The following is a 16922-nucleotide window of genomic DNA, read 5'->3' on the forward strand; positions in this document are numbered from 1 at the left end:
AGATGTGCTGTTTTCTTCTCATACTCTACTTTGGGTTTATTCCCAAGCGCTTCAAGGCCACAGAGCTGATTTGGCTACTGGGTTGAGACTCACACAAAGTCACACAAGAACTTCCCTACTCGTTATGCTATCTACAGCTCAAGGACAGGTGTCTAATAACAATATGTGACTGTGTGAAGACAGATTTCTGAACTTCCCACTCTTTCTTGTATATAAGCTCTGCTACCATATTGTACTGCGAACACTCACGCAGACTATCCTATACTCTGAATGACCTGTGTCTATTTTTATTGTATCTTATGTATTTGAAGCTTCAAATAAACCATTTATTTGTTTTGATCACTTTGACTTGTACTCTCCACAGTGTTGGGTCAACAAAAGCTATGGACACTGTCTTAGAATACCATGCGCTCCTATTCAAACTGAATAACTGTGTGTTTGTCTGTGAGCGTGGGTGCTGTGTTTCTCTTTTCTATGACTGGGTTGCAATTAATTAAGAGTCTTTGTCAAACCACAAGGGAGGAGGAGAAGGTCTTTGAAAGGAAGTAAACAACAAAGTGGAGGACAAGGGTTAGTCATATTTACATATAGCATAACCTCTAGGGAGCAGTTGAAAAAACAGAGCATATGGATCTGTTATAAAACACAGAACTCTGCACACTGCCTGGTTAGTCTTCACACAACTACATACAGGCCAATCAAACCATCCTCAACTGCCCATAATGTTGTAGCATATATAAAACAATGCTTATTAAACATGCAGGGAAAAGCATTGCGTAAATAATTAGTCAAGCAAGTCAACTAATGCATATTCTCCATAGCTTTGTTTCAAAGAGCTTACTCTTTCCATACACAGACCCTAACATATTCTAAGCAAGGAAACCACTTGCAACTGACTGAGGCAGTGGCAATTATGGCTATCCATATTAAGAGGTAGCACACATCTTAACACATGCGTCATTTCAACTATGGTGGCAGTCATATAATAAAAAACTTGAGAGGCCCTATCTATAATGGACACCTTGGAAGAAGACCAGCTTTAACACGACCATTTTGTGTTTCATGTGAATACACACCAATGCAAACAATTTTAGGAATATTATATTTAATTTCTGCTAATAGATACCATTAGCCTTTTGAAGCCTGCCCATGGGGTCTGGGGACATAATTACACAGCTTTGCAAAGTGGTGGGCGTTGTGAAAGTGTATTTTTCCAACCAACTCCGTAGAATTCGGAACATGATTCTGACGTTTGACCTGAATAAGAGACCAGGTGTGATCATTACTTTCCATTACTCAGGCTCAATCAAAAGCTCCGTCCAACAAACCCTAATCCACCACATTCCAAATGTTGCATATAAATGAGACATTGTGGTTAAATAAGTGGCCAGTCTATGCATCAGTATGGATACCAGAGCTCAGATAATTGCCTTCAGTTCTCAAGAAGTGCCTTTTTCACAGGAAACCCATCACCCTTTAACTTTAAAGACACCCTGTTGATTACCACTGGATGAAGATAGCTACTAGCTAGAGAAGAACAGTTATCAATATACAACAAATTGTGACACAGTTGTGTGGACTATTGGTATGGAAGCATATCACATTTTATTTTATACTCACCCTGCAGTGAATATCAGGATGTCTTCATAAGTCTTAGCCTTCTGACAGGCCTCTGCTGCCTTTAAGTAATTAATCTTAACAAAAACCAAGCAGCCTTTTATCTATATTGTAATTGCTTAGGTTACACAACTGTGGCTGTCCCCACTGTCTAGACAGGCATATTGATAAGATAATCAAATAATTACAAGTCTAACAACAGTGTGGCCTAATTCATCTTTAAAAGTGTTTTTGAATCGTACCCTCAACCAAGGAAAAAACAGATACTCCTGACCAATGCGATGTCTTAATTTGGATACTCTCCTTTGTCGTAAACGGTGAAGACTTTGGCAGTGTATGAATATTCCTTGCGTAGCGTCGTCTGAAACCACACACAGATGCTGTGCCCTAAACCGGAAGTAACAGTCATTACTGTAAGCCAATAATATTAACAATGGCTTCTTTTGGAGCATATTATAGCAGTGCATTTATTTAAACAAATAGAAGACCCACATATATTTCTATTGTGCTTTATACACTGGAACAACCAAAATCATGGCCGGTCACTCCACTTCCACTACTGCTGTGAGAACACTATAAGAATGTAGTCTTGTCTGGTTGTGTTTACCTTGTGTGATAGTTAGTACAGTAACATTCAGTAAACCGACTTACCGATTTAGTAGCAGTTAGTTAAATCTAGTGATCTGTGATGTACAATATAGTTTTTGTACATAGTTTGGTGGCCTTGAAGAGAGGCAACATTGTTTTCAGGTGAATTCTAACACAATATTGTTTAGTTTTAGTTGACAGTTGATTACAAAAACAAAACAGCACATCAAATAGTTTTTTGAAAACATTAAACATTTATATTCAGTTATCAGGGTAGTGGGAATGGAGGAAAATGAGGGAAATTAAAGGGAAGATAAAAACAAATAGCACAGAGAAAAACAGCCTTTATCACATACTGTATATGTGATGTGATGTACATGTACAAAATAAGGCATGTACAATAACAATCATCTTTTTACAACAAGAAAGGCATTCAATGTACTAACAAATACACATGCACAAAGCACACACTTCACTTTTAAGAAGCCACCAAATGAAGCCTTTCACAGAAGTCACAATAGTTGATTGCCAAAAAAGTCGTCATTTAAATGCTGCATTATTGTTGCATTTGATGGGCCATATAAACTGTTATCCTATGTTGTGTCCTTGCTTACAAGCAGTAGACATAGCAAGTGAATCCACAGATGTAAGCAGATCACAGGTAAGGTAATATAAAACACAAATACAAACATGCAAAGCTGTTGATGTTTATCTTCAGAAATGTGGGCTGACTTTCCAAGCACGCACATTGGGACACCATGACACTTATTTGTTCTAAAGCAACAATTCATTGGGATGCATCATGACGGAAACTGTGATCAGCTGGAATTGTAGTTAAGGCAACCAAAGAGTAAGAAACGTTGGATTGGATTGGATATACTTTATTAATCCCCATGGGGAAATTGTTTCTCTGCATTTGACCCATCCTAGTGTTAGGAGCAGTGGGCTGCCATTTTGAACAGCGCCCGGGGAGCAGTGTCTTGCTCAGGGACACCTCGGTAGCACTTGGCCGGGACTTGAACTGGTGACCTTCCAGTTGCCAAGCCAAGTCCCTATCGACTTCGCCACCACCGCCCACCACCGTTACGTATTGTAACCCTTGTCATATTAGCACATGCGGAGCCCTCTACTGGACTCTATGGGTACTACCTTACCCTGCGAGCATTCTCCCACTGAGACTTCTGTAGACGTAGCCGGGCTTGGGCGGGCCTACCTGAATGCGCGCGCATCACATCATATAAAAGGAGGCCTCGCCTCCTGACTATCATCCTACACCTCTCTTCAGCGAGCGGAATAGGACAGACAGTGCCCTGAGTACGTAACCCAACGTTATATCTCTCACAGGCTCCGCCCTCTACTGGACTCTATGGGTACAGTGGGTGGAGCCCCAATGTATACACCCTACTGCCCCTGACCGGCTTTTCTGGTCAGCAGCTGCTGCCCTACATTCTCCTTTAACCCGGTTGTGACCGAGGAGAAATCTGGGCTGTGGCTGACAGAGCACACCCTGCTGCGCTTACCTCGCAGAAAGTGTTCTCAAAAAACAGTGCCGGGGGACCCCTCCCCACCCATAGACGGATGGGGAGAGCCCCCTCGGCCCGAATGGGCTTACTACACGCCTGCCTCCCTGAATCCCTAAGGATCACAGGTGCGGCTTTCACACCAGCGCTTTTCAGTTTCTAGCTCCGAGCGGGAGCTTTTCTGGTTCAGCTCCGGTTTCCCTTTTCAGCTCCCGCTCTGTTCACACCGCCCACTAGCGCCCCAGAGCTGCCCTTGCTGCGTCATGACGTCACCGTTTACATCGCTGATTTGCTCCCCAACGGCAGCCATTACGGCGCTCACAACAACAACAACGGGGAACTGCGTCGGGTCGATGATCGTGTTGCTTTTAATCACACAAAGCCAGAATAAATTGAATAACGACTTCTCCAACCTTATACTTTGCTCCAGAGTGCCGTGGTTCATTGTTTATTAATGTGTTTCTGCAGCATTTACCGACCGCTGCAGTATTGGCTGCTCTTCCACGGGAGTTTATTCTCCCGTTAGCTCCCGGTTAGCTCACCCTGCAGCGGCCGCTCTAAAGTATTCACTGTCCGACTCACACAAGCAGCTGATGCATATCCCCAGTTCCCCTTAGCCTAAGTGAATGTGTGTCAGTCTGAATTGACACTGTTTGGTATCACAACGCTGAAAGTTTCTCTGGTATAAAACGGGTGATGTTAGCATAGCAACCGAAGCTAAACTGACTACTTGCATCCGATAGCTGCAATAATACAAAACAACATGTCTGCCTCTCTCCACAATGATCGATAACAGTGAACGGATGGTCAAAGTAAGGTACAAATAAACAGAATCACACGAAGCCTGGTTAGTGTTGCCTGACTTTATAAAGTGTGTTTATAAGCACTACTGCTTGTAGGCAGGCATAACAGTCGACCCATGTTCAGGGGAGGTGGGTTTAGTTTCCTGCACGCCTCGACGTAAGAGAGACGTAAGCGACGCCACCTCTTAGCTCCGAAGCTCTTGCCTCTAGACCGACAATTTTTTGGAGCTGGAAGTGACCCCGATTCCGGAGCTAAGAGCTGGCTCCGCTGCGGTGTGAACAGCAAAAACCGGCGCTTTTCAGGCTCCAGCTCCGAGCCGGAGCTGAAAAAGCGGAATAAAGTGTGGAGGGCTGCTTCCCTCCTGCCGCCTCCAGCCCTGTAAGGGCCCAACGAGGGCGACGGCGAGGTGGAGGGCGCCGCGGGCACGGGATCTCCGTGCCGGCACCTCTCCCTTCGCCTCACCTATCTACTGAGGTCTTTGAACGCACCGTGGCCCGCCCTCGGGGGAGGGGGGCCGCGCGCGCCGTCACAATGCCGTCTCTTTGAAACGGACATTATGGGGAAAAGTGGAATTATGGAGAGAAATTACTCTTACTCTGGGATAAATGCAATAGTCTTTACTGAATGCATTTTTCCCACACACACACCTCTCTCCAGAACTAGAGTTTACAAACGTAAACCACCGTTCTCCTGCGGGGGTCCCTGAACGCACCGCGGCCACACTCACGAGGGCCGCGCGCCCACGTATTAACGCTGTATTTCCCATTGCAACAGTGAAATGCATTAATCGGAGCTATTATACCAGGCAAGGCAATAGCACGCCGGCAATAGTGTCTCTTGAACCCGCACAGTGCTTTGACAGCACTCGGTTTATTCCACTCACGTGCACACGCCCACCTGCTGGCTCCCTATACTGGGGTTTACAGCAGGGGCGGGGAGTGTAGGACAGTGTTTCTTCCTCTGGGAATGGGCAAGAAGCAGCCACGCTGCGACTACTCCTCATCCCGTGAGCAAGGAGATTGATCCATAGAGCCCTTCCGTAAACACGGGGGCTCCCAGGAGATCAACACGATCCTCTTTGGAAAGTGCCACGCGGCGTGATATCTCAGGGACATCACACGGCGGGCAGCGGCGGCGGCCTGTGATGAAGTAGGGTCGACCCTATATCATGTGAAGCCACCGAGCACCGGTCCCCGGGGAAACCGGGCCTGGGGCAAAGCCCATGGACCAAGCTACTTATTCGGCCTTGCGGCCCAATAATCGCTCTGACCTGGTGAGGCGGGGGCATCTCTAGCAATGAGTGAGTAGCCCACACACCCACCGCCATGATCATTACCCAGGGAGAGTACAGCCCTGGGCGGTGGACTTCCATAGACGCCAGACCCGGAAGGAATGGCGAACGTCAATGGCACCGCCTTGGCCATATCCTGGTCCCCCAAACACTCGAAGCAAAGGTGGTGAGGATCGGCGCCCGCTATTTCAGCCAGGGCACGAAGGACGGGCCCGGGTCTCTAGCAGTGGCGACTCCCTGGAGGTATGATAACTCTTTCTTCTTCTTTCAAACGTCTCAGTCTCCCGTGGAATCACTTCCACTGCTGAAGAGAAAAGGATGATAGTCAGGAGGCGAGGCCTCATTATATACGGTGTGATGCGCGCGCATTCAGGTAGGCCCGCCCAAGGCCGGCTACGTCTATAGAAGTCTCAGTGGGAGAATGCACTACTGGGCGCAGCCTCCTGACCCCCTGTAAAAACCGCGACATCAGTGGTTGACTAAAGGCTGACCTGCCGCCAAAACCCTCATGGCAGGACGAGATGGCTGCTGCATACACTTTCACTGTTGAATGCGCAAGCCCTCTGTCCACCAGTAACTGTAAGACAGATAAAAAAGAGCCTAACTCACAAGATAGGGGCTCTATTCTCCACTCCTCACACCATCGCTGGAATCCTAGCCACTTTGGCCTGTAACAGGCTGTGGTGGATCCAGCTCTAGCTGCCTGGATAGACTGAATAACACTATCAGACAATCCACCCTGTCTCAGCCTGTCCCTCTCAGGAGCCAAACCTGGAGAGGACGGCCGAGAGTGGGTAACGCCCCGATTGCACCTGCCTCTTGAGACATCGCCCCCCAGAACTGGGGAACCGCCCAGGGCTGGCCCACCTTCATCTGTGTCATCTCTGAGTACCACGGCGCCCCAACGCGATCCGGAGCCACTAGGATGACTGACAGACGTTCTCGCCTCACTCACCTCAGGAGGGGGAGAATGAGAGGCAGCGGTGGAAAGGTGTATAGCAGCTTCCTTGGCCATGACTCGTGTGCAAACGCGTCCACCCCCAAGGGTGGGTCATCGCTCCGAGCCACAGAGAACCACAGGGCACAGTGGCTGTTTCGCCGGCTGGCGAACAGATCCGCTTCCGCTCTCCCGAACTGGGCCCAGATTTGCTTCACCACCCTCGGGTGAAGCACCCACTCGCCTGGCAGGGGGCCGCTCCTCGACATGAGGTCGGCCCCTCTGTAAAAGAAAACTCTCATGCCGTGTGCGTGCAGCGGTTGAAGCGCTGTGGCCACACATTTGCTGAATGTGCGTGGGGATATGGAATAGCCGAACGGCAGCCTGTTGTACTTGTAGGCTATTCCCTGGAAGGCAAAACGCAGATACTTTCTGTGCTTTGGAGCAATTTCTACATGAAAGTACGCGTCTTTCAGGTCGATGGTGGTGAACCAATCGCCCGGCTGCACAAGCCCCAGTAACTGTTTCACAGTCAACATGCAGAATTTCCTGCGGGAAATGTGGCGATTCAGGCCACGGAGATCTAGAATAGGTCTGAATTCCCCTGTCTTCTTGAGAACCAGGAAGTACATGGAATAAAGACCCTCTTCCATGCGCTGAGGGTGCACAACAGACACCGCCTGTTTTTGCACCAGAGCCTGAATCTCTGCTGCGAGGAAACCCATCTCCTCCTGAGAGACTAGATTCACTTCTCGCATGCCCATAAAAGGGGGTGGGACGCTGCAAAACTGGAGTGAATAACCCCGTCTCAGCGTCCTGTCCATCCACTTTGATAGTACACAGCTGAGTTTCCATTCCCCATAACACTGTGTTAAAGGGCATGCCCTCAGCTGTGGAGCCGCAGCTATAAAGCTGTGGTACTCTCTGGCGACCCGTCCCGCCGCAAAACTCCCCGTGAAGGGAAGATTTGCCCATGGAGGGTCGACACAGAAAGGGCCGATTATTTACTGAGGACCTTGAACACCCTGCCGCACGCTCATGTATGAGCGTGCGCTCCCTTATAATGCTGTTCTCACCTTTACGGTGGACCTCATTAATTGGAGTCCCTATAGGAGTGGTGCCTTCTACTAAGGCCCCTGAACGCACCGCCACGCGCTCCTCTGTGAGTGCGGGCGCTGCCATAATGCAACTCTTACCACTCTGGTAAATTGCATTAATTGGAGTCTTAGCCCCAGGCTTAGTGTGTTCCCTAACAGCAATACGCCGGCCATAATGTCCCTGTACATGTATAGCACTACAATAGCTTTGCTTGCGTTTTATCACTCTCATCTGCGCACTCCCACTAGCCTCCTCTCTTACAGGAGCTATGACTGGGGCGGCGAGTGGGGAATTTGTCCAGACATCATGTATAAGTGTAGCATTGTGGAAACAAAGGACACTTAGACTTGGATACAGATTAACCCTTTCTTTATTTTTGAAAGTTTTTCTAGGAATCTGTGCATTAAATAGGGAGGAGGCGGGATTCACCATTGCGTCCTGGGCGAAGAGTTGTTCTCCCCCCGCCGAGACGCTACCTCCCCCCCGCCAGTCAGCTCCGGGCAGACGGCACACCTCACCCGGCCGCTCTCTGCTGCTGAGGAGCATGCCGAGGTCGGGCACCACGGGATGGGCCGTAGAGGTGGAGGGCGCCGCAGCAACGGGACCCCCGTGCCGGCGCCTCTCCCTCCGCTTCATTGTCGCACTGCGCTCCCTCGCCTGCATGGAAATGCATGGAGGAGCGCGTAGCGGGGCCGGAGGAGGGGCCAGCGGTAGCATCCGGCTAAGCTGGACCCTTTCCTCCTCCAGGCGGCTGAAGCGCTGGGTGACCGAGGAGATTGACCCAAAGAGCCCCTCCGTGGACACGGGGGCTCCGAGGAGATCTTCTCGGTCCTTCTTAGATAGGGCAGTGAGTCCCAATCACACGTGACGAGACGCCACTGTGGCCATGGAAATCACACGCCCTGCTGCAGCGGCCACGCCATGAATCAGATTGTTCATCTGACCTATAGCGCGGTCCGAATAATCGCTCCCCTCTTGAGAGAGGAGGGCGGGGGCGACTGCCTGAGGGGTGATCAGGGAGACGCCCAACACGCCGAGATTGTTTGCTGCAGCCGCCATCTGCGTACCGAGCTTGAACATCTTGTCCAGATATTCCAGTATGTCTCGGTCCCGGGGCAGCGGGGGCAGGGGTCGCTTACCCTCCGCCCAACCAGCCGCCCCCGGAAGCAGATGGGCCGCCAGGCTCTCATCAAGGGGGGGCACACCCGAACACGCTGTGTCCGCGCGGCCCTCCACCTTGATGATGCCTGCCATAGCGGCTACTGGGGCCTTCGTTTTAAATGGCTGCTGCCATGTCGCCTCCACACACCGCCATATATCAGGCAGCTGGGGCGAAACGAAGGTCGGCTGCGCTGGATGCACCGGGCCGTAATACCCCTGTCTCAGGCAGCTTATAGGCCTCGGTGGCAGCGGTGTTGGGAGCTGTAGGCCTACACGCTCCGCAGCCAGGGTCATCACCGCTGGGAAATACCTCCGCGCAGACCTGAGAGTCGGACCTCCAGACACCGAGGCGTCCTCGTCCTCCTCCTCCGGAATCGGGGTTGACTGGTCCCACGGAAGGGAGAACTGGAACGGCACTTCCTCCTCTCCTAACTCGCCCATCTCGACGACGTCGAGCTCCGAATCCTCCACCTCCTCCTGCGGGGCCTCCGCCGACAGGAAATGCTGCTCACGATGCTCACGTGTGAGCCGAGGAAGCATCTGGCAGGCTGAGCATGCCGGTGTCGGGCCCATACAGCTCACGGCGTGGTCAGGCCCCATACATAAGAAGCAGAAGGGGTGTGGATCCGCTCCCGCGATCAGGTTAGGACATTTCGGACAGGTCCTGTGGTCACGAACTGACTCCATAACTCTCTATTCTCTCGTCTTTTTAAGCTCTGTGAAAACACTTCCGCTGCTGATGTCACAAGTTAGACACTTCTATTATTGTTTGTTTGATGCCTCATCTAAACTCTCCTGTCATTTCAGATCCCGCTTTCCTCCAGGCCCTTGTAATCAGCTCATTTCCCTCACCTGGTCTCCTCAGCCCTTCCCCTCACCTGTTACTCATTCCCTCATCACTCCACAGTATTTATACCACCTCATTATCAGTTGTCCTTTGCCAGATTGTCTTGTCGTTTCCGCCAAGCTCTCCAGTGAGTGTTGTGCTCTAGTCCCGAGTTTTGTCCTGCCCAGTTTTCGATTCCTGCCTGCCTGTCTGACGGATTTACTGGTTTTGACTCTGCCTGTCCTTGACCTGGAATAAACTGAACATTACTATACTGGTTGTATCTGAGTCGTGGTTCTGATCTGTACCTGTGATCGTGACAGCTGAAGAGAAAAGGATGATAGTCAGGAGGTGAGCCCTCCTTTTATACGGTGTGATGCGCGCGCATTCAGGTAGGCCCGCCCAAGGCCGGCTACGTCTATAGAAGTCTCAGTGGGAGAATGCTCGCAGGGTAAGGTAGTACCCATAGAGTCCAGTAAAGGGCGGAGCCTGTGAGAGATATAACTCCTTTAGATGGCTGTAGAGTAAATTGTAGTTGCTTTGTGGAGAAAATGAAACCACTATGATTGAATTCACTGAACATTTGTTGGCAAAAACGAAGGTTTATCATGTCTACACATTCCAGAAGATTACCTTTCTCCTGCATGCAGCTGTCATGCTGCTGCCCTTTTTTTATTTAAAAAACAACATCAACCTTTTTTTACAACTGTTTTCCCAATATATATATATATATTGTTTCAATGTTTGTTTCTAAAATGTTTGTGTGTTCTTTTGAAATACATTTCCATAACTTTAGACCACTATATATCATGCAAAAGCATGTTTTCTGGCGAAGTCCCGCCCATCTACTTCCGCCACATGAGACCTTATTTCGGAAAAATTATGTATTGAAGTCAATGGAGAGAGAATGTATTTTGATCCCGTTTGAATTGTGCCATGAATTACACATATGATGGTTGTCAATCTTAAAAAGTAATTTCCATGTCAAAAAAGTCACAGTTTGTCGTAAAACTGGTGAAATATAAGACTATGAAAAATATGCAACTAGAAAAACTACAAATCCCAGAGTCGCGTAAGTGATGTCATAACTGATGTCACAATTGTTTTCCTCCACCAAATAAGAGATAGCTAAGATAAGATAACTTTAACAAGATGCCTGTGTGCTTAGTACCAGGTTGTTATCATACCAGCAATGGGTCTTGCTCGTTCTTTCACTTCCCGTCTGGTGAAAGGACCAGGAGTGGCTGGATCAAGTTAGTAGCAAGCACGTTAGTTAACATTACAGTCTTAGCATTGTAATTTTTATTAGCCTTAACATGAAGAAGTAACATCAAGTAACCCAAAATGTTAAACAGTAAGAGTAGTAGTCATATTTCGTGAACCCTTTGAAGAGTACTGTCACACCGGTGTGATTATTCTATAATACACCATTTAAGCCCGGGGGAGAAATGCTAACGCTAACGCTACATTAGCATCGGTGATCTTTTCTACTTCATGCTATCTGCACAAATGGTTGACATTAAACATTAAAAAGATCAGGCAGACAGCTTTGCATGACAGTCTTCTGGACGTGTTTCATCGTGGTGATAGTGAGGGTAGCTAATCCCTTGTTTAGCAAGACAGTAGTGACGGCCATCCAACCCAGTCTCATGGCTTTTCGTGTTCACCAACACGATTTTTAATCTATTGATTCGTGTTCACCAACACGATTTCCCCCTTGTTTTCGTGTTGCACAGCACGATTTTAAAAGCAATGTATTTCTACTGGTAATGTGTTTCGTGCCTGCAGCACGTCTTTTTCTCCGGTCGGGTCGTGGAAGACTGGAAGCTGTGTGGTTCATAAAAACATGTTCTTACTCAATATCAAGCCACAGTTATTGCTTTTATTTTAAATCGTATAATTTCGGACTTTTGTTGCTGTCTGTGAGGAAAAGAAATGGGGCTCAGACTCAGTTTATAAATAAACTTGCCTTGCCTTGCCTCAGAGCCTCAGAATACTGAAATCTGTATTTTTTTAAATGTTTTTTCCTTCTAATTTGTTATTCTTTTCAATATAACACACTGTTATTTACTCACCAATAACACACAATTATCCTTGCTTTTATTTATTGGTTTAATTCCATAATCTCGGGCTTTTTTGGCGTCCGTCAGGAACTGAATTTCAAAATAAAAATAACCGGAAACAGTAGGCATTTCGAGCGATTACCTTAGCTATGGTTTAAGCTCGCTGATTGGATGTTTTAGCCGCAATGCATGCTGGGATTTGGTGTTTATATTATATGAAATCCAGAAAACATTTTGAAAGAATAAAATAATACTTAATTCCGAGTATTCTTGCTTTTCTCTTTGAAAGTCATCACATAACGGCATTGTAATACACGGTTCAGGCTGCATTACATATTACAGATCTGACGTAGTTCTTTATTTATAGAGCCCTGATGAGAAGACCTTTGGAAAAACTGAAGAAATGCCGCCGAAACTGAATACTTGACGTGGATCATAAATATATCAACAATTAAACAACATCTTCAATTTCTCTTCACACAATACGTCTCCTTGCAGTATCAACACTAATTCGGCTGACTTTTACATTTGATCTAATTCATAGATAGGTTATATTTACACCATAACGGTGCACAGCTGATATAAAAGGACTTGTAGTTTTTAAAGATATTACTGATTTTCTTTGAATGTAAGAATGTAAATACTGAGTCTGAAATAGTATAGCAATATGCTGTAAAATTATGTGAAAGCATGAATACAACTACACATCTTCAGATGTTGTACGTACATAAGTGTCCTACACTAATAATACAAAGTTATTTTGGCTGTGTGTACCTTGTGTGCACCTCCTAGTGGTTAAAGCACGTTATTTAATTATTGTTTTTATGTTATATTTGATTAAAAAAATATTAAGAGTACATACTTTCATAGGGGGAAAGTATAAATATAGAAATATAGAATATAAAAAATCTAGAAGATACTATAAGTGATCTCTACAATAAAACAGTTTAGTGCAGGATGTAAAAAGATATTAATAGGAGGAGGTGCAAAACAGAAAAACGAATTAACCTTTATTTAAACATTAAATAACATATTAAGGTCTTCTTTTAAATAAGAAAAAAACTTTGGGGGTATCTATCTACAAATAAATATTAAGCCTGACAAAGTACTTAACGTCTAATATATTGCTTTCCTGCAATGTTAACTATGTTGAAGCACTTATTTTAACTGATATTATACATATGAATTATACTCTTATGTATGTAGATAGAATAAGAAATGTGCAGAATATAACAGTTTAATGGTGGAGGTACACACATATTGATAGATGTCTTGTAAAACAACATAGATTAGCTCCATGGCATAATGCCGAAACCCGCAAAATAAAGCAAAAGTCTAGACAACTTGAAAGGATATGGCGTTCCACTAAACTTGAAGAATCTCGTTTAATTTGGCATATTACTCTCAATGAATATAAGAAAGCACTGCGTAAAGCGAGAGCAGCCTACTACTCTTCATTAATAGATGAGAATAAGAATAATGCAAGATTTCTTTTCAGCACTGTAGCCAGGCTGACAGAGAGCCACAGCTCCATTGAGCCTTCTATTCCCTTAGCACTCAGTAGTAATGATTTTATGTGCTTTTTTAATGATAAAATTGTTACTCTTAGAAACAAAATTAATGACCTCTTGCCTTCGACCAGTATAGTGTTATCAACAGCTCCCGGAATCGTAAGTTCTAATATTACACTAGATAGTAAACTAGAATGCTTTTCAGCCATTAACCTTGAACAATTACATTCAATGATTCTCTCTTCTAAACCATCAACGTGCATGTTAGACCCAATTCCAACTAAGCTGTTGAAGGAAGTTTTTCCATTAATTAGCACTTCTTTATTAAATATTATGAATATGTCTTTATTATCAGGCTATGTTCCACAATCATTCAAAGTAGCAGTGATAAAACCGCTTCTTAAAAAGCACAACCTCGATCCAGAGGTTTTAGCCAACTATAGACCTATTTCTAATCTTCCGTTCCTCTCAAAAATTCTTGAGAAAGCGGTCGCAAAACAGTTGTGTGATTACTTAAAAAACAATGATTTATTTGAAGATTTTCAGTCTGGCTTTAGAACACATCATAGCACAGAGACAGCTCTGGTTAAAGTCACAAATGATATTCTAATAGCCTCAGACAAGGGACTTGTCTCTATTCTTGTTTTGCTCGATCTTAGTGCTGCATTTGATACTATCGACCATGATATCCTATTGCAAAGACTAGAGCACTTAGTTGGCATACAGGGAACTGCTTTAGGCTGGTTTAGGTCCTATCTATCTGAACGCTCTCAGTTTGTACGTGTTAACGATGAATCTTCCACGCAAACCAAAGTTAGCCATGGAGTGCCACAGGGCTCAGTGCTCGGACCTATTTTGTTCACATTATATATGCTTCCGTTAGGCAATATTATAAGGAATCATTCTGTAAACTTTCATTGTTATGCGGATGATACTCAACTATATTTATCAATCAAGCCTGATGAAATTAATCATCTAAATAAAATTCAAGACTGCCTTAAGGACTTAAAAACGTGGATGACCTTAAACTTTTTGATGTTAAACACGACCAAAACTGAAGTTATTGTACTTGGCCCGAAGAATCTACGAAACAAATTATCTAAAGACATACTAACTATGGATGGCATTAATTTGGCCTCCAGTGAGACTGTAAGGAATCTTGGTGTTATATTTGATCAGGATTTATCCTTTAACGCCCACATAAAATCAATTTCAAGGACCGCCTACTTCCATCTACGTAACATTGCAAAAATCAGGCATATCTTGCCTCAAAACGATGCAGAGAAACTAGTCCATGCATTTGTTACTTCTAGGCTGGATTATTGTAACTCTTTATTATCAGGGAGTACTAAGAAGTCAATCAAGTCGCTTCAGCTGATTCAAAATGCTGCGGCTCGTGTACTAACCAGAGTTAGGAAAAGGGACCACATTACTCCTGTTCTGGCTGCCTTACACTGGCTCCCTATCGAACACAGGATAGAATTTAAAATTCTTCTTCTCGCCTACAAAGCCCTTAATGGGCAGGCGCCATCTTACCTTAAAGAACTCATTATACCCTACTGTCCTACTAGGGCATTGCGTTCCAAGAATGCAGGGTTGTTGGTTGTTCCTAGAATCTTTAAAAGTACAATGGGAGCCAGAGCCTTTTCTTATCAAGCTCCACATTTGTGGAATCAGCTTCCAGTTTGTGTTCGGGCGGCAGACACCCTATCCGTTTTTAAGAGTGCGCTTAAGACCTTCCTTTTTGATAAAGCTTATAGTTAGGGCTGATTAGATTCAGCCCCTAGTTTTGCTGATATAGGCTTAGTTTGTCGGGGGACATCTTACTTCTTCCTTCTCTCTGTCTATACCCGTGTACACTCATGTTCCGATTAACCCAGCTTCCCCAAATGTCTTTCTTTTTGGTGTCTATATACGCTGGGATCCGGAGTCATGGATGATCCTGCGGTCCTGTGTCCTGGATCGCGAGCGCTGGATCTTGAGTCGTGGCTGTGGTCCTGGATCATAGGTCCTCGATGGATATCCTCGTGGATTCATCTTCCTATTATACACACATGCATTTCCAAACATTTGGACTACCTATGTTGCAAATGTATTATCTTTTCAATTTACACACGGCATCTATTGCACGTCTGTCCGTCCTGGGAGAGGGATCCCTCCTCTGTTGCTCTCCCTGAGGTTTCTCCCATTTTTCCCTTTAAACTGGGTTTTCTTTGGAAGTTTTTCCTTGTACGATGTGAGGGTCTAAGGACAGAGGGTGTCGTATTGTCATACTGATATTCTGTACACACTGTGAAGACCACTGAGACAAATGTAACATTTGTGATATTGGGCTATATAAATAAACATTGATTGATGATTGATTGATAATGCCCTGTTGAGGAACCTGTGACCCAAGTTTTTCTTTCATTGCATAACTACACCGTAGTTGTGTATGATATGTCAATAAACCTTTTAAAATCTTGAAAGGGATGTGCAAAATAGCCATAATATACAATCTTTGATGAACTATTAGTAGAGAATAACGAGTAATGAATATACTTTATTACTCGTTTCCATTCATGTCAATTGCAGATACATGTTTAGTCTTCTCAAGCACCAACTATCAGATATCTCTCCTGATTGTTAGCACTTGACAATCACCTTACCTGCATTTTACTCAGGTGTAACTAAAGTCTGATTTAAGGGTTGTTTATATTTCACATAATTAATCAGAATCTGTAAAGTAACTCAAATAAATGTAGTGGAGTAAAAATACCAGGTTAACCTCTGAATTGTAGTGGAGTATAATTACAAAGTAACATTGAGCTGTCATGTGGGTATATATGAATGCTGCCCATTATGGACACAAGCGATTTTCACCCATTTATTAATTATATCTTTTACATTTGATATCACCAATGTGTTTAATACTGGCAACTTCTAATTGTGGGAAAAACGAAAACGTTCAGTAGAGACGTCCCATAGAACATTTTGCGAAACACAATAGCCAGCATGTATAGTTCTGGGGGGGCGTTCGATTCCAGTTTTGGCGTGGTTTCGTTCCATTTCAAACTGCTGTTTGAAGCTCGGTGTAACTTTGGTGCACTGCCACTCCAACATCCAATCCCAGAGCTTGAAGATTAATCACGGGGACTATAGTCCTAAAAAAAACTATAGCTGGGGATGATGGGTAGTGTAGTGTCTTCGGCCATCCTAAACTCAGAAATGTTGACAATCGCAATGATGCTCGAAATGTCCCTTATAGGTGTTTCCGGTTATTTTTATTTTGAAATTCAGTTCCTGACGGACGCCAAAAAAGCCCGAGATTATGGAATTAAACCAATAAATAAAAGCAAGGATAATTGTGTGTTATTGGTGAGTAAATAACAGTGTGTTATTATGAAAAGAATAACAAATTAGAAGGAAAAAAAGATTTAAAAAATACAGATTTCAGTATCCTGAGGCTCTGAGCCCCATTTATTTTCCTCACAGACGGCAACAAAAGTCCGAAATTATATGATTTA

This window comes from Pseudochaenichthys georgianus, chromosome 21, assembly GCF_902827115.2.
Source record: "Pseudochaenichthys georgianus chromosome 21, fPseGeo1.2, whole genome shotgun sequence".
Taxonomy (NCBI): Eukaryota; Metazoa; Chordata; class Actinopteri; order Perciformes; family Channichthyidae; genus Pseudochaenichthys; species Pseudochaenichthys georgianus.